The sequence below is a fragment of the Nipponia nippon genome, unplaced genomic scaffold (assembly GCF_047370975.1).
Source record: "Nipponia nippon isolate SJK-2023a ecotype South Korea unplaced genomic scaffold, ASM4737097v1 scaffold_19, whole genome shotgun sequence".
Taxonomy (NCBI): Eukaryota; Metazoa; Chordata; class Aves; order Pelecaniformes; family Threskiornithidae; genus Nipponia; species Nipponia nippon.
In genome coordinates, this window is record NW_028262335.1 from 3,832,822 (window position 1) to 3,854,999 (window position 22,178).

The 22,178-nt window shown below is 44.5% G+C and overlaps 1 protein-coding gene across 3 annotated transcripts in view; it reads right to left on the reverse strand.

Moving 5' to 3' along the window:
- Positions 1 to 746, reverse strand: part of DISP3 (dispatched RND transporter family member 3) — a 103,117-nt gene extending 102,371 nt beyond the window's left edge. For 2 of the 3 annotated variants that reach the window (XM_009460949.2, XM_087755308.1), the window contains exon 1: positions 646 to 746. The gene's annotated coding sequence lies outside the window, so the exon portion shown is untranslated. The remainder of the gene's footprint in view (positions 1 to 645) is intronic. The other variant, XM_087755309.1, reaches the window with a different exon arrangement.
- Between the last annotated feature and the right edge of the window lie 21,432 nt (positions 747 to 22,178).

Here is a 22,178-nt window from a genome sequence, read left to right on the forward strand (position 1 = left end):
TATCTTGTGTAGCCTTTTTTGCCTTAATTTCCCCACTCATAAACCAGGGATAAAACATATCATTCCCTCACAGTAGTGGGTTTATTTACCTCATGCACATTGAGATCATGCAACAGAAAGTACTCATTATTAAAATATATACTCTCTCTGTGTTAAGAAACACCACTTGCAACTGTTCTGACAGGTGACATAAAATACATCAAGCAATTATGGCTTTCTGACAATGACCAAAGAGTGCATCAAGAAAGATGTGAGACCTTTCCAAGTTTTCCTGATGGATCCAAGTTTAAATAGTTTACTGCTCATAACTAAACATTTCAGCTGACTATGCCAAGGACCCTTTCCACATCCTGCTAGTATTGTTATTGCATGGACACACATTCATAGTTCTGAATTCTGACAGTCTGTTTTGTCATGGTTTTTGTGTGTGTACGTTAAGGAACATGGTAAGAGGAGCCTCGAGGAGACAGATCTGAAGGGCAGGCAGGCAAGGGTAGCTCTGGGGGTTATAAGGGCTTTCTAATGTTTTTGCACAGTCAGATTAGGATGCAGTAAGGAATCAGCTGACATTTTCCCCATGGCACAGCACAAAACAAACCACCATGCAATTCCAGAAACACATGTGCTCTGTGTTGTATCTCCTACCTGAAAGCCACTGGAATATCGGGAGGTTCTTTTCCACATCCTTCTCCAGTGATATGGGTACAGAATCTTTCTCCTTCTCAGCAACTTCTGCTTCCCAATATTATTCCTCTGGAAAAAGATAAGCATCAAATTATTTACATGGAGAAAGTGGATACAGAGGAATTTTCTCTGTATCAAGAGCATTTTTCTTCTTCCTTGTTAGCTGAAATGGGAAATGGAAGAGCTGATTTTCAGTTCTTTCAAAACTTTTCACAGAATCATGATCAATATTTTTCAATATACAGACAAACAAAAACATGTTTTAACCTGAAAACGTCTGTTTTGGTAAAAATGAAAAGCTGATTATTATTCCAAATAACCAGATGGAGCATACTACAGAATCATGAAAAGTCCGTATTTGTCAATTACCAACATTTTTCAGGAAAGTTTTAATTAAAGCCCACTTTCCAGTGGGTAAAACCCCCACACTTTTCAGCAAAAAGCTAAAAATACTGAGAAAGTGTTGGGTGAAATTTTTGGCAAGACAAGTAAACCTCAGTAGAAAGCCTGTTCCATGGGAGATGTCTAATTCCACTCCAGTAACTCAGCAGCCTCAGACATGCTTCCAAGCTGCTAGATGTTCTTCCAGGACTATTATATAAATTTTCCTTCTTTAAGAAGCCTTTTACTATATAGGATGGTTTAGGAAAAAAAATAGTTAAGAGCTTCAGTCAGTTCCAACTGAGGAATCCCAAGCAAGGACATTAGAATTTAAGGTATCATAAACTATCACTTGTCCTCATATACAGACTAGGAAGCAGCAAAAATGCAATCTCTAAAAGCTGGATTCTCTGCTCCTGCAGGACAGAGGTACAGTCATGGTTAGATGACTGCTTCTGAAGCTCTTTCAGAAGAGGTCAGCTCAGTATTTTTTCTCTGAGAACCATGGCCTTCTCGAGCTCACTGTGAGGAGGTTTTCTTTGTGGAGGGAACAAGTTTCATGGGACAGATCTTCCTAGGGGGATAAAAGCGAGAAACCTTCAGCGAGGACCCTAGAGAGGAGTTAAAATTCTCCCATGCGCAAAGATCCAGCCCAGAAAGGCCTAGGTGCACTCAAAGCCCCCATGACAAGCCCTCAGGAGGATGCTGAGAAACGTTTGAGCCTGTTCCTGAACATTGAGCAGGGAGATTCATCTTCAGTGCAGAAGTGCTATGTCAGCCATTAGAGAGCTGCAGAAGGTCCTGGGACCCTGGTAGGGAACTGTCCATACGTCATGCTATGCATCAGACCAGGACTCTTCAAGTAATGCCCAACTGCAGCAATGCCAGGAAGAGATACTGTATCAGGGAGACGATTTTAAGACATTTTAAGTGAATGAATAATTCATCCTGAATGACTTTGAGCTGAGGCGACTCTCCATGTTACCACCTGATTATATGTTCCATAAAAAGAGATGACAGCAATTTATCTCTTTTCTCTTGCCAGGTGGGCTGGTGGGGGGATAAATATGCTGCCACCAAACTGGAGTGATGAATCATCCCTCAGAGCAACCAATGACACTTTTACTGATTTGGCATTTAGTGCTTCCCAGTGGGAGCAGTAGGGAGAGGGACAACAGCATAAGCCTTCAGGAAAGGAGGGAAGACCATGGGAAACGGAGGGCCCCATTCTCTCTGTTCATCCCCACAGGATTACTCATTGCTGAATATCCAGCAAAGGCATGTGGGCAGAAGAGCCTTTCTCCTGAAAGCAGTGGAGTCTGCAAAGATCAGGTGCTCACACTGCAGTCTGGTGCTAAGGAAAGCAGCTACTAAGTCTTATTCTGCTTTATTATTGACTGAATAGTGGGGTTAGGCTGGAGGAGAGGAACTCCGTTAGACATTCCCCAGAATCATGCTTCTTTCTTGTATAACAAGCTGCATAGCACATGCCAGTTGTTCAGCTGGGAAATGGGAGTCAGAGAGATTTGTCCTGGCAATTAAAGCACGTTTACTTAAAGGAGAGGGGACTGCAAGTGAGTGCTGCTCTGGCTAGAGGGAAAGCCCGCTGCCCTGCCCCTTACCCATGCCCACTTAGGCAAACCTGAGCCTTTCCCAAGAGGGGAACATTAGCTCTACCAACATGGGGCTTTTTGGATGATCTGAAACCACCAAGCATGGATCAATGGATCAATTAGGGCCAAGGCTTTGAAGTGAGGGTTTCCTTTCCTTCCCTGCTATTACTGCAGTCCATTATGGGGATATCCCATATGTTTATGGGCATATAGACAGCTGCTGTCAAGCTACACCAAGCCAAAGGCAGCCAAGTGCTTGATCTTCTTGCCTACACGCAACACGTCCTGGCTACAAGTTCTCTCCCCTTGCTGCAGTCCCTCTGCATGTACTCCCACCTCTGCCCTCAAAAACACAGATGTCTCATGCTACACCAGAAGTCCTCTGCAGCCAGATGCACCCACAAGCACTGGAGCAAATGAAACATTGCCTTGTGCACATCCACACCTCCAGTGCCTTCACCTGCACACTTTGTTCTGCTCCCTCTGTCCTCCCCACTGCTCCCAGCCTGCAAGGGGCTGATACAGCATGTAAATGTGCTACAAAGACACATCCTCCCCGCCCCCGTGCTGGCTATGGGGAACATAAAACACAGCGGAGATTGCTGCTATTTTATTATTTATGAAGCTTTGGTTATTTCATATATAAATAATCCATGACTGCAAAGTGTTGCTGGCACTGTAATTGAATATTCATGAGGTATTTTTGTTGAGAATTTTCACCATCATTTCAAACCCAGACACAAAAATAAAAATCATCATAATAAAAATTTCATCTGTCATTTCACAGTTTCAACCTCTGAGAAACAAAATCCCTCTCTCTCCCACCCTGAGGGCTTTCTGTGTGTGTGGGAACAAAACAGTAGGGTTAATCTGAAAGGCAGGTTCATACTGCATTGGAGAAAAGCAGGAACACCCTGCACACAGCTCTGCCTGCTGTCTCTTAACATTGTCAGGATGCTTCATCTGGGAATGTATGCTGTCTGCACGGAGTACATGCAAATTCCCTCTCTCCCTCCTAGAAACATTTCTCTTTTCAGGTTTAATCCTAGCCAGAACCTTGACAGAGAAGCACCCAAGTGGGATCACTCAGCGTGGAAAATGGAAGCATGTTGCTGCCACCCTGTGGAAAATGGTGGCCCCCAATTGTTGGGGACCACACTAGAGGTTCACGAAGCTACAGCTGGTATGGTGGTTAAAGAGATTTGTGAGGCTGTCATTACCCTGATGAGACCCAGGGGTAAAGAAACCGGTGAATTTCCATTAAATAATTGCAGAATTTGCAAGGAAGATGTTCGGATGCTTTGCAGGAATGATTGATGGTGTCTGTGCTATACCCATGGTGCACAGGGGGCATGTGCATTGGGAGGATGAAGTACTACTGCTGCAGAGGCTCCCAAGGACAACTTTGGCAAATTCTTGGACTCATGCAATGATCAAGCGTCTCTTGCATCCTAGCATAGTCTAATATGCAGCTTCATCTGCTTGCCTTGCTGAGATTCCCCTTTTTTTCTCCCAAGGCTCTTTCTTCACTGTGCCCTTCAGCTCCTTCTATTCCACACAAAAAAAAGGCAAGGGAGGACTAACTAAAAGACAGCAGCACTGTCAAAACTCTTCCCTTCCCATACTTTCTACCCACATCTTCTGTGAGGAGGCTCTGTGGCTGCCTGCATGGTGCATCACTCCTGCCTCCTTATCATCCACTGTCCCAGTTCTCCTCTACAATTTCCTCAGATCACAGCTCCTTCCTTTTTCAGTTCTGTGAAGCATTGTGTATGCACAGAAAGGAAACAGCAGTAGGAGAGACAGCGTGTTCCCAGCCCTTCTATCCCAGTCTCCTCAAATCCAAAGAGGGGCATATGAGAGCCTGGCAGTCAGATCTGAGATCCACATCCCCCCCAGTCTGCCACTGTCCACATGCAAGTGGTGTATGTGAGGCTATGTCACATCAGCACATCACAAATGGGGCCAGAGCTCTCAGAGCACCTTGCCTTCCAAGAGTGATTTATGGGCCCTGTCAATCCAGCAGACTGAACTGCAGAGACAGCTGGAGCGTGCAGCAAAGAGAGCAGCAATCCATCACCACTGGGTGGGAGTCACCCAGGAATCCATCAAGAGCTTCATCATGGTGACATCTTTGCAGGGGCAGAAAGAGAAACAAAAGAAAAAGATGGAGACAGAGAAAGTGAACCAAGAGTGGAAAATCCACCCAGGATTTCTCAGAACTTCAGAGCCACAGAAGTAAAACAAAATGACAGACATGAAAAATATTTTTTGTATTTGTAGTGATTCAGGTGGTCCTGCTTTAAAGCCACAAATTACAATGCCTCACACAGCTGAGCAGGGCTTTCTGGTGTCAGCCATACCAGCGGCAATCAGAAATGGCTTTGCCATTTGCTAGCTAGAGCTTTGTGGTAGGTATTAATCACTTCCAGGTATGATGACTGGATGGTTGTGATGGCAAGGGCATTTTATTGTTAGGGAGCTGCCACTGGCAGAAGGAATCAACTCCAACTCCACTACAGAGGAGAAATCTGATGCCCTGTACTTGAAGAAATATAAAGCAAGTTGCAGCATTTCACTATGTGACACTAGAGTTTGTACTCTAACCTAATGCTCGCTCCTCAGCAGGAGCCAGCCTGCTCCTGTGAAAAGTGCAGGCACACAGATACACGTACCCCAGACCGACAAGGACGTAGGCATGCACCAAGTCACAAGAACACAGAAGATACTTCTACAAGGCCCACATATACACTCAAGTCCAGAAAAATAAATGTACAACAGCTCAGCACACACAAAGGAAAAGGGCACGCACACAGATATAAGTGTGTGTGGAATCTACAAGTACTGCAGGAATACAGAAGGTAAACTCAAAGATGCACAGAGACACACTCCCCTGTGTAGTGCTATGATCAGTACAAGAGCGTACGTTGTCTTTCTTTGATCTACAACTCAATAATAAGAGATATGTCAAGTTCTCCAGTAACACAACTTCTCTCCATCCCCAAACCCCATAAAAAACCCAGAGAACATGATTTCTCCTAAATCCATGACACCAGGGAGAGAGGTAGAGAAAAGAAGTGAGCATCTGGTCTTGGAGGAAAGAAAAGCAATTTACCTTTGAATAGGGAGCAGCAGAACAAAGCACATTATTTCTTTTTGCTCCAGGGACAAACACCAATGTTGTTTTGAGTCATGCTGATTACAGGCTAAGCATGTGCTCCCAAAGCTCAGGAAAGATGGAGCATGTTGGGACCTCTCAGAACAGTATAAATCAGCTGAAAATTTGGCCAAAAAAGAAAAAAAAAAAATCAAATGAACAAAAGGATTCAGAAGCCGGGAGTAGGGGCAATGTATGTATTTAGGCATCACAAGGTGGGTAAAACTCCAGCACGAGTAGCTGCCAGAGAGATGGGGGTGTGGGTCAGGGAGAGCCTCCATGGGAGGAAAGAAGAGGTGGGCATGAGCTGGAGCAGCCAGAAAGACTGCAGAGGAGGCTGAGAGTAGGAATACTTGGACTGGAGAAGAGCGAGTACCTGGGACTGTGAAGGAGGGGTTAGAGACTTCCTGACCCCGGTTTATTTCTGATACGTGTCTCTTCTGGGGTCTTTTACTTGCCTCCAGAAGACCCTTCCCCAGCTAAGACATCCATGCAGACAGTATGTATCTACCTGCCCTGAGAAGACATGAAAGTATGGGGACGATATGATTTCGAGTGGCACGGGAACTGCTATTACAGCACAAGGCAGGCTGAGTTGTATCTAGCTTACCCCCAGCAGATTCTCTGGTGCCGTCTGAGTCACACGGACTATGTGGAGCCATTTGAGTTTATGATCATTTTATCTCTCTGACCAAGAGATCATACACTGCTTCCTCCAAGAAGAATAATGAAGGCTCATACATTACACATCCCCCAAAGGACTTAATTTCCCTTAATCTAAGGGGAGGATTTGCCTCCAGTCTCCAGCCCTTTTATTATCCATTTGTTGCTCCATCTGCAGCACAGATCATAAAGGAATTTTTTATTTTTTAAGACAACCTTTGCTTGGGCCTCAGTAAGGCCTTACACAAAGTCCCAGGCTGCTCACAGCCCAGAGAAATAGAATGAGACAGAGGCACTGAAGCCTGGATGGCCTTGTCCTCCCTCTTAACAGTGCACAGCAAGGACAGAGGGATGTCTGGCTCATAAACAGACAAGTGAAGTGATGGGTCAAGAGAAAAGCAGCATTGACATTTACCCTTCCCTCAGACCCATGCTTGCTCTGAAATATGACGTTCTGACAAACAAGAATGGTTCTGATTTGGTGAAATACTGCTGTTCACACTGTGGTAGCAGTAGGAGCATCAGCCAGTGAGCCAGGACTCCTCTGTGCTACACAAGGTACAAAGATATACCAAGAAGATTGCCCCTGTCCCAGAGAACACATTCGATGTTCTGAGCTTGTTTTAAAGATGTGAGGCACGTGCAGTTATGGTGGGCTGTGGCTACTGAATTCTATTCCTGGCTCTTTCACTGATCCATAGCCTGACCTTGAGCATATTTCTTCACTTGTCTTTCCTTGTCTTTCCTCATCTGCAAATTGGAGTCTTACAATTCAGTATAGTGGATTATTTTAAAGAGTCTAGGTGTCATAATGGTGCAACTCAGCATGTAAAGGGGGCTCCAGAGGGTTAAACAAGACACTGCTTTCTCTGCATTTGTAACAGCTGTGTGCTAGCAAGAGGGAATACATGTCCAGGGAAGCACGCAACCCTTTGGTGCAGTTGTCCCAGCTCCTTTAGCAGCTATGCATATACACATATACCTGTATGTGGTGTTGCCTCCTAAAGTGCTGCTCCTTTATTTTCTCCCTTTGCTGTTCTCACTGGGCTAGAAACTGGCACTGAACTGAAAGTAATTTCCTTTCATTTTAAATAAATAATAATTTAAGAATGTATGCTACTGAATTCATTCTTGCATCAAAGGGGAGATGATTGCACTTCCCAGTCCGGAAAGACACAGAGGGAGGAAGACAGGGCTTTATAATTAAATTTGCTTTTCCTCCTTTCATTGTGCACCTCACAAAAAAAAAAAAGAGAGTAAAAAAAAGAGAAAAGAGAAAAGCACATGCAGAGCCTTGTGTCTCAGCCCCAGCAAAAAGGAAAAACTCCCTCTTGTTTGTCTCTTGCTGCTACTTTCATATGACCACATGGATAACACAGGTAAGGGGACCCTTTCAGTTCTCCGTGGGTGCCCAGCACAGGAGCAAAAAGCAGAGCCATTTCAGTTGCTGCCTGGGAAAAGAGCAGAGAGCTGAAACCTTAAGAAGTTGCTAGGCATTTTCTTTGACATCTCATACACGTAATACGCTATTAGGGGCACTATTCACATGTGGTAGAGCCAAAGTGCCACAGCAAAGGGCACTGCGACATGCTTAGGATTATTAAGCAATTCACCAGCTCGCTGTGCTGATGTGGCAGCTGCTCTCCCTGCTTTCTCTCTGTCTGAGGGCTGTTTTATATACCCAGGCTGATCAGAAGCCCTCCATTCACAGGAACTCGAGTACCAATGACTTTGGCATTGAACCCTATTGTACTGTGACCTCTCTAAACCCAGGCACTGACATTTCTTGTAAGCTATGGCACTAGCAGAGTTGTACAAGCATCCTTGCCGCTCTGACTAGCCTCCCCAAGTTCTGGCCTAGTGTGCACTGGGGCTGGGGCCTTGGAAGCCAGCCTGAATCCTGCACTGTCTGCCCAAAGGGAATATCCTCAGGGACTGGAGATTACTCATCTTTAGAGAAACTCACTGCATCAGGGAACAGCAGGAAATGCTCTCGTTCAATCAATGCAAACAAGCACATTGCAACTCTCTCCATAATGAGCCTACACTCACAGCCATCTTTCCCCGTGGAAAAATAAATGATTCAGTATAAGGAGGCTTTGCTGAGTACAGTTTATGAGAACAACAAAAATGTTTTCCTTAATAAAAGAAAAGCTGTTGAAGCTATAGTACTTAGATGTTGCCCAGGTTAACTCCTTCAGAACAACCTTTGATCTCTACTCAGGGTGATCTCTTTCTCCTTGCCTGAGTGCTGCACAGGCTTACATTCCCTGCACTGCGTCCACACTTACTGTAATCCCAGGAATGGACATCCCTTAATCTTGAAGGCAGCTCACTTTTGGTGTGGACTTTGGTTCAAGAACTGTCTGAATTCTGTGAATGTCTCTTCCCCTGGCCCTTCTCCCTTTGTATAGGGAAGGTTTTTCTCTTTGCACCTTCACTATTTAGTATGGCAGAAGGGGAGGAGGAAATCACCTTCAGCTTTCATCGCCATCTGCATCCCAATTGCTCCAGTGGGATTTGGGCTGCATTCCAAATTGTTCCATTTGCAGTGGATCTGGGGCAGACGGAGGACAAGCTGACCGTGACATGTCTCAGTGGATAAGACTCCAGAGCAGCTACCTTCTGGGACCTTTCTGTTCTGGCTAATCTAGTTATGGCTGTCTAGGGCTGCTGAGCACCCTCCTCCTATAGCACCCCGATTCACCTGCCAATCTGCAGCATGGCCTACTAAAAAAACCCAGCTCTCCTACATACAAAATTTAAACACAAGGAAATAATAAAAAATACAAAAGTGGCATTATTGTGCATTATAAAATAATGAAATAGTTTTTTTCAATTTGTTTCTACCCCAGATAGTGGCAGTGATCAGCACTTTACAAAAGATGCTTCTTCCACATCCTGGCATATGTTATTACTGTTATTAATAGCAAGCCATTCCTGGGGGCAGCACTCTGTACAGGTACATTTATTTCCTTCACAGCCCTGTCACCCCTTGCTGGTGCTCCAGCTCTCTACAGCACATCCGCTATGAGGCAAGGGAGGCAGATGGAAAGTTAGGCACCACTCTGCCACACTCCAGACACAGGTTAGCCTCGTTCTGTCACTCAGGATGTGCCTGTGGTTAGTTTTCTATCATCATAATTGCATTACCTGTGTCTCATACCACAGTTATGTCCTGTTCCTTTCTCCTAAATCAAAACTGCCCTTAGGAGAGAGAAATACTTGGACACTACCTCCTTCCCTCCGAGCCAGCAGGAATGGGAGTTATCAACAACTTGCTACTCAGTAATGACACACACTTTCTTCTAGTTTGTTTTTCTCTTTCCAAATGCTGACTCATACATTCTGCCCTCTGAACAGGACCTGACATGTCCCTTTCATGGGACAAGAGCTATTTCTCAGGAGGGCTGCAATAAACAGGTACATGCTTGAGTGTTACTATGACCACATCACCAGCTTCAGGTTCCCAGCCACTCCTTCACAGCAAGCCCTGGCATTCAGACATGTGAGCAAGTAATGAATTGGGGCTTAACAATATAACGTGTAACAACTGAACTGGAATAACCACCCTCCGGCCAACGAAGGTGAGATAAAGTGGACAAGCAAGTCAGCGTATGCCTCTGTTTCTCCACTTGTCCACTGTCTATCTTACCTACCTCAACCACAAGCTCTCTGGGGAAGCGACGTCTCTCAGTATCTAATAGAGCAGGAACCTGCCCTTTGGGATTCCATGTACTGTCACAGTAGAAATCATAGCGAAAACCCAGCCTCAAATCCTGGCGAAACAAGAGCAAGGGAAGCATCTTCAGAGAAACTCCCCACCTTAGGGAGTTCTTAGGCTGGATTCAAAATACACAAGGTACATTTTCTCCTGAGACAGCTGTTGCGCTGAGCTCCCTCCTTTGCCTAATTTGTCGCAACTTCTATGGGTCACATTTGCCTTCCCTAGGTGGGATGAGGCTCTGGGCAGTCACTAAAGTGCTAAACCAACTCCCTGTCAGCAATGCAATCCAGAATTTGTGAGCACTGGAGAAATCAATACAATTGGGAAGCTTAGCTCCTCTTTGCCCACTGGCCATGTTTGTCATCAGCACAAGGTAGCAATGTAGAGCCATTTAATAACACAGCTCATTAGGCTTCTGACAACAGGAGATGATGGAACTAAAGCCTCAAACATACAGCCTCATGAGTATATTTGTATGTGCAGTTTCAGGCTGGGTATGTTATACTTCACAGCATGTGAAGAATGCATGTCTGGCACAAGACCCAGAGGGAAACTCCCTGGGAAAATCATGTAGGAATCCCCCTGAGGGAGCAAGACAGAATGCTCAGAAAAGTGCTTGGAAAATAGTTTACATGAAGCAGGTAGAGATGACTTAAAGGAGACAGTTTCTTTGGCTTCCCAATGTCAAGAAAGCAGACAGAGCTCAGTTTTGTCAGGGAAACTCCACAACAACTACTTCTGGCTGGTCTATTCCAGATTATAACTTCTCTCTCCTTGCCCCAGGATCTTGACCCTAGGCTTCTCTGTTGCTTCAAATACTAACATTCAGTGAGAAACAGAGCCGTAATGGACAGCCAGAGTCCAGGTAGGGACACCCTGCAGTTGTGTTGAAAGAGTCTCACTAGCTGCAAGTTTAGAAGTGGTTTTCACATGGGAAAAGACCAGTCCCTGCACCAGCCAGCAGAAGAGAACAACAAGTGTCGGGACCTACAAGGCACGGCTCTCCTGGTGGGACCATCGTGCCATAGACAAAGGCTGGAGGAACCAAAGCCAGCAATAAAACAAGAAGGAGTAAAACCCTGATCCCTTTGAAGTCGGTGACCAACCCATGACTGATTTTAATGAGCTGTGGGATTTTATCCACAGCCTCTCTATACACCTTTTATAATGCTATAAGAAGGTAGATGTGATGTGGAAGCAAGAGCAAGGCTACTAGCTGTTATAGCCAAAAGGAAACATTTTGATCATTAACCTGCGTAACACAGTCTCTTACCTAGCACAAGCTAGAAAACAGACCACCTCATTTCTGCAACAAGGCTAGCCACCTAAGATATCATACACTTTTTGGAAAGACACCCAGCCTCATTCAAAGACTTCTACTAACAGACAATCCACCACAATCCTAAGCAAGCTGTTCCAATACCTAATTATTGCATTGTTTAAGTTTTGTTTTCAGCCTAAGTGAGTCAGACTAGACACACTTCCAGCTATTCAGCTTCCAGGCACTGGATCTCACTGTAGCCACTGCTAGATTAATGAGCCTTCTATTATCAGAAATCTTTTCCTTCTACTTAAAGACTATGATCAAGTCACCTCTTTAGCTTCCTTTGTATAAACCGGATGCAACTTCTTGGCACTGTCACATTTCACAGAGTTGTATAAGGATAAATATACACAAGTTGTGATTCTACCATGATAGAAAACAGAATTTCCAGAAGTGTAGTCATTATTCAGAGCTGTTCACTGGGTTAATCTGTACTGGACATAAAATTTTGATAAAAATTCACTGGCTTGAGCAGCTATTCCTTTGCTGTTGGCCAGGCAAGTCAGATAGAACAGTTCCAACTGAAGAGCACAGAAATGTGTAAATGTTCGTGTTGACTCCTCTGAGTTCTTGTGCATGCAGCTTCAAATTACTTCAAAAAAACCTCTGTACAGCAAAATGCACCTGCTTAAATATTTGGGAAAAGAAGTATCAGGGGCAAACTAAGAGTCAGGTTTCCCCCAACATTCTTCTGCTTCTAACAGGAGGGACAATATGATTTTGGCAGAACATGCAAACAGACTCAGTGCCCACAACACCCATCATATGTTCAACAGAGCTCAGCACCTGAGTGAATCCAGGCTGCTCTTTGGAAAACCATGCATTAGCAAGTCAGCTGAAATCATGCAGTTTAATCATAGTGCTTGTTTGCAATATGCAGCCTGCTATTCCATTCTCATCCCAGCTCTTTGGCTGTTGCCACAGCTTTCATTTTATTATTCACATGATTTCCCCTTGACATCCTTTAGGAATGTGGCGACTTATTTCTCTTCTCCCTCCACCTCATGAGAGCTCATAAAGCAGCATGATGGGCAAAAGATCTGAAATACATTAATAAACATAGCAATGCAGCTGAAACAGAAGAATCAGAATTAACTCAGTTTGATTCTTGCCTGACCAGTCCTGGCTTTCTTATTCTCTACACAAACATACTTCTCTCAGCTTGAAATTAGCATTCCTTTCAAATGTTTTCACACTCTAAAATTGTTCCTAAATGTGCATATTAGGTGGCGAAACAACTTACTAAGTTAATCTACGCAGGCTAACATTCATCTCAGCAAAAGCCTATTATACTTAATATGCCTTCTCCTTGACTTCTCAGGATCATAAAACTCAGAAGCACTAATGAAACCAGCATACGGACTCTTTACCCGGAACTAGAGAGATCAGGGTGTCAAAGACAGGAAAAAAGCATACATTTTAGCTGTAGAAGCACATTTATGCAAGAGACATTTGTGCAAATTTAGCAAGACCTCTGTGCCCACACTCTTCTCAATGGCTCAAATGGCACTATAACATTTCCCTAGGAAAAGGTGGAAAGATACTGCTTCCATACAGCTTTCCACACCAATGTTTGGAGGGAGAATTGTGAAAACAATATTTGCTTGATCTGAAAAAGCAAGTTGGAAAAAATGGTGTTTTTGGAAAAAAGCTGCACTAGCAAAAGACTCTTTTGCCTGTCAGTAGTATCTGTACAGAAGAAAATCATAGGACCTTCGCAGAGCCCTGTCCATTCAGCTTTTTTCACAGCCCTTGCTGGTATGGCTATCTGGTAAAACATTACCCTTAGATCTGGGGCAGAATACAAAGTGACTTTCAACTGCCTATCTGTCAAGGGCACAGAACTATGATAGGCAGGAGTTTGAAAGCACTCAGCTGCAAAATAGGAAGGGGGGTGATTTTAGGCATTAGTTTAATCCATATCTGAGACAGAATTGGGTCAGACTCCTGGGAAGATGCACACACAGCATTGGCCAGGGAGGAGGGAGCTGGTAGCCCTTGTCTCGCCCGCTTACCAACATACACACTTCCAACAGTGAAGGGGCTTTGCTCAAGCTATGTAATGTGTAAAGTCCCATCAGTAAATGTCTGGCGGGTTTAAATGTGTTCTTGCATTGTTTCTGGATTGTAACTGTTAGGCAAGGAGTAAAGAGATTTTGGCAATTTAGTTTGGGCAAAGAAGGGAGGGGGCAGGTTTCAAAAGGGTTTGGACAGCCAAAAGGTAGGTAGGTGTGCTTGGGACACTTTTGGGATGCTAGGGATTGGGTTGGGGGGTATGCTCCAGGCTGGATATGCACATATTGGGCACTGGGGACTGCTGGTGGGCTGCTGCCTCTGTGGTGGCAAGGAGACAGTCTGAATAGTGGGGAGCCCAGCTAGCAGCCTCCATCATCAAGGGGAGCACAGGATGCTCTTTGTGGGCCATACAGCACTAGAACCATGTGTATCCTACTCAGATCACCGCTGCTACTCCACAGGAGAGAAGGGTTTGGGGGAAAGCTTCAATCCATGCCTCTGCATTGCAGTAAGTATGCAGAGCCCCAGCACCCTGCAGAAGGCGAAGGGATGAATGTGTCTGGCCCCACCCCAGTCCCACCGATCTTCCACAGCTCAGAAATCCAGTCTAGCTGGCAAGTCTCTCCCTTCCTCTCATCTTTCTACCTACATGTTTGCCAAGGATGGCATAAGGGGGGCAGAGAATAAATCAGGTGCGATATCAGAGTATTCTATCCCTGACTGTAAAGAGCAGCTTTTGTGACTTCCTGATGTGATTTACCATACAATGACAACCTTTAATGTCCACCAGTGTTATAATGTACTTTATCTTAATACAATCTTCCCCTGCTGAACCCTCCAGAGTCTTAACAGCTATTTTCAATTGAGTTTTTTTTATTATTATGACTTGATACTGTGATTACTGTCGCACTCCTGCTCTTTGTGGAAGGGGAAATTAATAAGTTTTTTCTTAAGCACTTTGCACCAGAGCTGAATACCAATCAGCCCCCAGGCTGGGTTCCTGTGCCTGCTGGATTCAATTATGAACCTTTGCTCTGACTTTCCAAGACACAGCAGTTTTCAGATCAACAGCGTGTCAGCACATAAGGCCCTGTTCCACTTCCCAAAGGCTCTCATTGGGGGGAGGAAAGGTGACAGGCACCGAGTGGGGGAATATGTGGCTTTTCCTCTACTCTCCTATGGCTGCCCCATTCGTAGTTATCTCCACAGACATAGGGCATTCAGACTCATCATGGCTTGGAGAGGAGGGTTAAAGCACTGCCATTTATATGACTTATCCTGCTCCTTTGCCATCCTTGCTCAGTCTCGCCACCTCTTCTCAGAGCTCACTGCACCTTCCCTTCGCTTCAGGAAATCGTTGCACTAGGCTATACCACATCTCACTGCTCAGATAGTGATGACATTGCACTCTTCTCCCAGTGCCTAATGCATTCCACTTGATGAGGGTCAGGCCACACAATCCTTACACGTTACCAAGCCCTGCCAGGTAAATTCTAACACAGATGGAAGAGGTTCTGTCTCTGCACACTAAAGTTGTTTCTGTTCAGGACGGAAACCACTTAGTTCAGTGTCTGGTCCTTTCTTTCCCCTTCTACCCTCACCAGAAGAGGAGTTAGAACTTCCCGCTGTCCCTTAACTTCTTCCCTCTCTGCTGAATAGGGTCTTCTGCCTTTCCTGGTCTCCACAAGCTAGCAGTGACCCACTCTGGAGCATTTGTATAAACAAGCCGTGAAAGGAGGGCTTATGCACGAGATGCCACTTCTACCATGATGATGTCTATTTCTTCCACTACTAAGGGTGTGTTTGGTCTGTCACTCAAGTATTTCACTGCTAAAGATGGCTGGCTGGCACAATGCCCCAGCAATACACTGCAATGATTGAAAGACAGAGAGAGTGACATTGTATTTGTGCCTTGGGTTACACTGTTCCCACTTTGCACCTTATCTTATTGCTAGCTACAACGCAAAATGATTCCCTTCTGCTAGGTGGCTTTTCACACCTTACTTGGATAAGTGTAATTGAGCACATAAGGGTGAGGATATGAAAGAGAATACACTTGGGCTCTCATTTTTTAATTTTTTCTTCTAAACATAGGCCTGAAAGGCAGGAGCTGGGCCAGTGGACCCAGCCTGCTACAATGGGGAATGCACATGGAACAGATGTTTAACCCAGAAGGCTACACAGAATAGATACCCAGCCTGCCTAAACACAACCAGCCAAAGGCACTTCCCAACTCCCTGTAAAAAACACCTATGGTACAAAAGTCTAGATTCCACTAGCTGTAAAATGCCACAGGACGAGATCAGGGCACAACCTGAGCATTGCCTGTGCCTGTGCTCTTGGGGATGATACTATAGCATTTGTCCGTCCCTTTCCTGTTCTTTCAGGACTATCACGCCCTCATCATCTCCCAGCTGGCCGACTGCTAAGGGAGCAGGATAAGGCTAGCTGCTAAGGGAGCAGCCAGGCTCAGAGCCCGAGCTGCAGAGCTAGTGCCAGTATTGATCAGGAAAACTGAAAAAAGTAAACAAACTCTCCGTAATTACTCAACTTGATGGATGCCAGTAGGTTTGTTTGCTTCCTGCAAAGATGCCAATAGCCTAACGGAGCAAACACTGCCATTATGTAATAAAACCATACAGGTAATTAAAAAACTCCTGGCAGGACAAAAAGCAAGAACATTATCTATTAACTGTTTCAGTGGAGCAAGAGGGAACAGATACTGAAGATTCTGCTTCATTTGAGGGGAGACAGATTTAATGGAGAGTTGAATAAGAGCTGAGCCAGTAAGGAATCACACACAGTTCAACATTATCCTCTTTTCTGCTACAAAATATCCCCTTGGATGTTACAGCATACTTAAAGATCTCAAATGAAGTTACGGCCCTTCTGCACAGTGTGTTTGTTCTATATCAACACCTCAGGGACTATCTAAAAACAGAGAAAAAATGGGGAGGAAAGAAGGCTTGTTCTATTTTGCAAATGAGGAGACATGGGAGTTGCCCTCTGTCTCACCAGCCACTTCCTGAAGTGCACAGAAACCTGCTCTCCTAATGTCTAATCCCACGCTCTGCCAGCTCAGGAGTAGACTGGAGGCCATGTCTGAGCACTATGACAGATGATAAACTTTTTGGAGAGAAAGGAGACAACAGTAGCCAGTGGCAGGCTTTGCTGGCTATCTTAGATTTATCTGACTTGGAGTTGTGAGAGAGAGAAGGGGTAGTGATGGAATAAACAGTCTAAAACTGTGGGCTAAGCACAAAGTTCAGTGAGGATCTTGCACCGTCTCCTCTACTGCACACACTAGTAGCAAAGAGCCCACTCAAAGCAAGGATAGAAAACAGAGGAAAAGTGCATAAGGTGAGAGACAGACTGCTAGAAAGTTCCCTGTCGCAATGGCCTGTGGGTGGTTTCAGATTCCTTTTTTATGGTTAGAGCTAGCAGCCAAAGAGGCAGCTGAAGAATTAAACAAGCTTTCTGGCAAACTGACAGTTCATTGGGTATGTAAGCCCAGCAGCATGCAATGCAGGCTGGTACAGAAGAGGGCACACAGCAAAGGCTGCAGAGAAGGAGCACTCTTCCTGGGGTGCCCCAGCAGCACAACGCGCTGGCTCTGAATGCCTTGGCAAGGACAAGGCAGGCTGCCCAGGTCACGATTCTTAGGACAGTCATAACTGGAGCAATATTCTTTCTTTCTACAAGGGCTTTTCTCCAAAAGCACTGACTCTCCAGGTGCCTTGCAGAGTACATCAGACACCTTTTTGCTCATTACTGATACGCAGCCTCCACCTCAATAAGCCTCTGATACTGGTCCACTGACAGAGGCAGGAAGCAGGGAGCAACATACCCTATTTAAATGCATTAAGCGCCTTGCCACACCAGTGGCTGGCAGCATAATAGCTTCATACAACTCTCGTTGAAGCCAGAAAAATCTAAGTACAGGCTTCAGTGAGACTTGGGTTTGGCTGGAAAAATCACAGATTTCTGATAACTCCTTGCTAAATATTGTAAATCATTCAGATTTCCTTCCCCTATTGTACCTGAAAAATATCTTCCTATCAAGGATCATGAGCAAGCAACTGTGACCTTCATGTGCATCAATATTAAAGGGCAACTGCTTCGGCCAGCAGCTTAAGAGGAGATTTTGGAAGAAAGGTCGAACACCTATGCCATGTGCAGCATAGATTAGACAAGATTTAAATTAGAAAGCAGCATTCAATGGCTAAGGGGGCATAGCTACATCCTGCTATTCCTGTCTTTTAATAATCAGCTGGGGGGCCTTGGGTGACCTTTCCCTGCCTCAGTTTCCCCTCAATCACAGGGCAATTAATTTGTTAATGCTTCTGCAGCATTAAGGCTTAACAGACAGTGCTATGGGCATGTGAGCTATTTCTTTGCCAGACATAGACCCTGATGCAAAGTACTGACATGAGCATAGATCACAACAAAATGTGATACTGGATAAGTAATGGGAAAAGGCAGAGATACACAGATCAAAGCTGTGTCAATTGGGTGACTCACTAGAATCATAATAGTCACCAGGGCTTAAGCACAGTTTATTTATAGCTGCTGTGAGCAGCTAGATCTCACAATGACAGCTGGGAGAGGAAATGTGGATTTTTTTATTATTTTTTTATTATTTTACTTCTGCGGAATGTTTCTTGCTCACAGGAAGAGAAAACTAAATCAACAATTAAAGCCATAAAGATTCCTGAATCACAGACAATGGTGCATTGTGTCTGACCTCTTCTCCCTTGCTTACAGAGCGCAGAAGTGATCTTGCTGATGTAAGAAACTTAACTGTCTGGTGCATGGAAGTCACAGCCAGACAAACCTGGGTAGTGGGAAGAAATCAGAAAAGCAGCCAGGCTGTCCCGGAGAGATATGGGGTGTGCAGGGTCTATACCACCTTTGAATCAGCTCAACTGGGGCCCCAATCATCTTTGGAGGCTTTGACACTACCAAAAATCGTAATGATTTTTTCAAACTGCACATCAACAGGAATAGCATGAAACTGCCCTGATGTAAGCAATCCCTTCCAATACCGCTCCTTCGAGCTTAGGAGACAGGCAGACCTGCAACAGGCAGTACCAGTTAGCAGGGGAGCTAGAAAACACAGCACCACAGAGCCTGTCCAGCCAGCAGCCTCAAATGAAATAATACCATTCATATTCTTTACCACCAAGAGCTATCTCTCATCTACCACTACAAAAAAATAACAGACTCCTTTACCTCCACACAACAGGCAATACATATTTCTTATTGTTTATAAAAGCATCATTAAAGAAAATTCTAAGCACAGGAAAGAAAAAGTAAGGCAGAATTTCTCCTAATAGCCTTTTTGGTGGCAAAGCAGCCTTATCAGTGGATAGGAAAATTCCCAAGGCAGCTTGTATTCTAAAACATGTGGGAAAAAACATCTCTCAATGACTTTTCTCCAACACAAAAGGGTTTATAACAACACTGCTGACAGGATCTGAAGCTGGAACTCCAGATTTTCAGCTTTGACAATGGAATTATTGCACATTATTCTTTCTAAGTAAATTAAACCCATTAATCATCATAATTAGTAATGCTCTGTGTCAGTGATATGGTAACAGAGTTAGTCATTATACTGTGCTATTAAGAAACTAAAGAATGATACTACAGCCACTACATGCTGCTACTGTTACTGGCCGGCTGCAGAGGAGTATGTTAATGCCCAAGGCTTAAGAAGGACTCCAGCCTCAAAGAGATATGAGGGCAGCAAGAGATACCATCTCTCCCATGCTGGCTTTAAAGCCTCAGGGATGCTGTGACATAGCAGAAGAGAACAAATTCATCCTTAGTATGATTCTGCTTTAGCCAGTTCAAGCATGGCAGAAATGATTTTGGGCCATGAGGTTTCCCTCTTGATTTATGCCTAGAAAAGCCAATACCATTTAAGTGTGAAGACAACTCCAGTCACGTATCCCCACTGATGGGCTGGGTTGCATGCAGAGTCCATCAGGATGCTGAGGTTTGGCACAATTGCCCTGGTACTGTTCTCATCAATATTTCATCACTGCGCGTATTGGAACTGCATTAATAATGTGGTTACCAAACATTAAAGATCTATCCATTAATAAATGACTGGCAGATTTTGATAAACATTTATCATGATCGAGTGCCTTATACCAACCCCTAACATGTAACACTCAGACACTAGACATGTGTTGAGCCTTTACAACCTAATTATGAAGTACCTTAATCTGGTTGTAGTCCACTTTTATTTGTTTGAATTTAGTTATATGCATAGGCCACAAGTGGCAGAGGGTAGCCCATGTGCTAAGTGCAATATAACCACAGAAAAAAAGACCTCTGATGATCCCTGCCCCAAAGAGTTTACTAGCCAGGTAAATCACAACAAATAACTTTCTCAACAAGTTTTTCTTCCTTCTTTTGCAAAATGTATCTGGAGAGAGGGAGATTTTTTTTACCTAACAGATTTGTTACTTGAAATCAGTTACCAAAATGTTTCACTAATTTCATTTTCTATACCGCTCACTGGTCAGGTTAGGTTGCTTAGTTACAATTGTCATTTGGAATTATTTTTGCTCCATGACTCGACAAACGATGAGTTCCTTGATTAATTCTGATGTTGATGCTGACAGAAATGGAATTTAAAATTTTCTTCCTTCCTGCCTAGTATGATTGGATGGGATGAATGTTATAGAAGGTGAACACAAAGGAATCAATCTGGACACCTCCCTCATACAGAAAGTATGTTCCTCTCAGTGATGTCAGTGAGACAACTTGCCTGGAGTGTGAGAAAGGCTGAAACAAACTGATGCAAACAGATGACTATTTGTCCTTTTATTCTGTGATGTGCATGTGCCTGTAGAGACAATGTGTCCACATACACCTGTGCTTGATAACATGCCATCATCCTGTAGTAATTGTCCTTACCAGTCATACTTCTGCAACGTGCTCTTAGGACAGGTGCCCAAACTATCCACAAATGTGGGATAGAGCAGATCCTCAAAGAACAATGTGTCTCACTGAATTGCAGCTTAATCTTCACCCCAAAGCAACAGCTCTCAACTTCATGCTTCCTCACCCCCCATTCTCTAATACCCCTGTTCCTTTAACACATGCTCCACTCCATTCTCTTCACATTACATCTTTCCCCCACGCTAGTTTTCCACCCCTCCCACATCAGCTTCTTCTAAAACACCCAGATTAGTCAATAACACAGCATTTGGCTCTTCTAAGTCAAGTATTTCTTATGTTGTGAGCTCCATCTAGTGATATAACTGAAGCCTTATCTCCAGCCAATCTTGACACTGCATGCAAGGTATTTTGTGCTGGACACAAGGGATCTGGGATTGAACAGCACTGGGATAAAAGGCCTTTCTGCCTGTTGGAATTTCTCTGGAGACATCAGTAACTACAGCGTATCAAGAGTTGCTGTGCGGCATAGGCAGTGCAGTCTGCTGGGAAGCTGGGTAGAAAGCTAGAGGAAAACAGGGTGAAACATAGCCCAGCAGCTTCAAAGAGGACTGTCTTCACATTCATCATAGACAGGCCCTGGCAATTCTCTGCAATGAGTCAGATCTCCCACCCCAGTTTCCTCCTACAGCTGTCAGCAGCTAATCCTTTTTCAGCAGTGCCTTTTCAGTAGTCACGCACTCAATGGGCTGGACTCCTGGTGTTGCAGATCAGTGCTTGCATATTTGGTTGAACCACACTGCGCATCCTGAGGGGAACAGTGTTACTTCTAACCATGCTCTGTAGCAGCAGAGCACTTGGGCTTCCTATGCTGCCCGCGCAAGGCTTTCCATCAGCGCTTGTTAAAATTGAGCAACAGAGGCCAATAAAAAGATGTCAGAGAAGAATAAAGCTTTTTTTTTTGCCTGCGTATCTGGCTGCCTTTGCAACTGCATGTAACGTGGACGTGCAAAGCACAGCATCATGGGTGAGAGGACAATTCCAGCAAGACTAGGATTTGGTGGGAGCTCTCGAACTGTTGTGGGTGCCATCCCATTTCTCTGCAGAGTTAATGCAGCATCTAGCTGCATGCCTGCACAGAAGTAGAGAAAGCCACAATTTTCTCACTCAAAGACAAGTTTCTTCAGCTGTGAGTTCTCTCTTCCCAGAGATTCTATCATGTATACTGCAAAGTATCTTCATACTTCTAACCAGACGTGCTGAAAAAGTTTCACAGTAGAAGGATGCTAAGTGCTTTCTTAGCCTCCAGAGCTCTCACGGTGCAGCCTGCTCACAGCACTCTGTAGAGCAACTGGAGAACCTGAGGCTGCAAGCAGAGAGGAAAACGTTGCCTCTACAGAAGAAATGGGCATAAGATCTTACTACTTGGGCTTTCAAATACCAATACAACCACTAAACTTCACTGTATTTTAGAGGAAGTAAACATGGATGGGTCTCGAGGTACTATTTATGGAGGGAACAGACATAAAAATGGTATGAAGGCTAGGGAAGCAAATGAGGATCCTTTATATGGAACCTCAGATCTTCCCAGCTCCAGGCACAAGGCCTGGAAGTCCCTAGCATATTTCTCTCTCATTGCCTGCTCTGAAAGCATTTGCTGCCATATCATATTTCATTCTGATTTTTGACCTCTTCCCCCCCCCC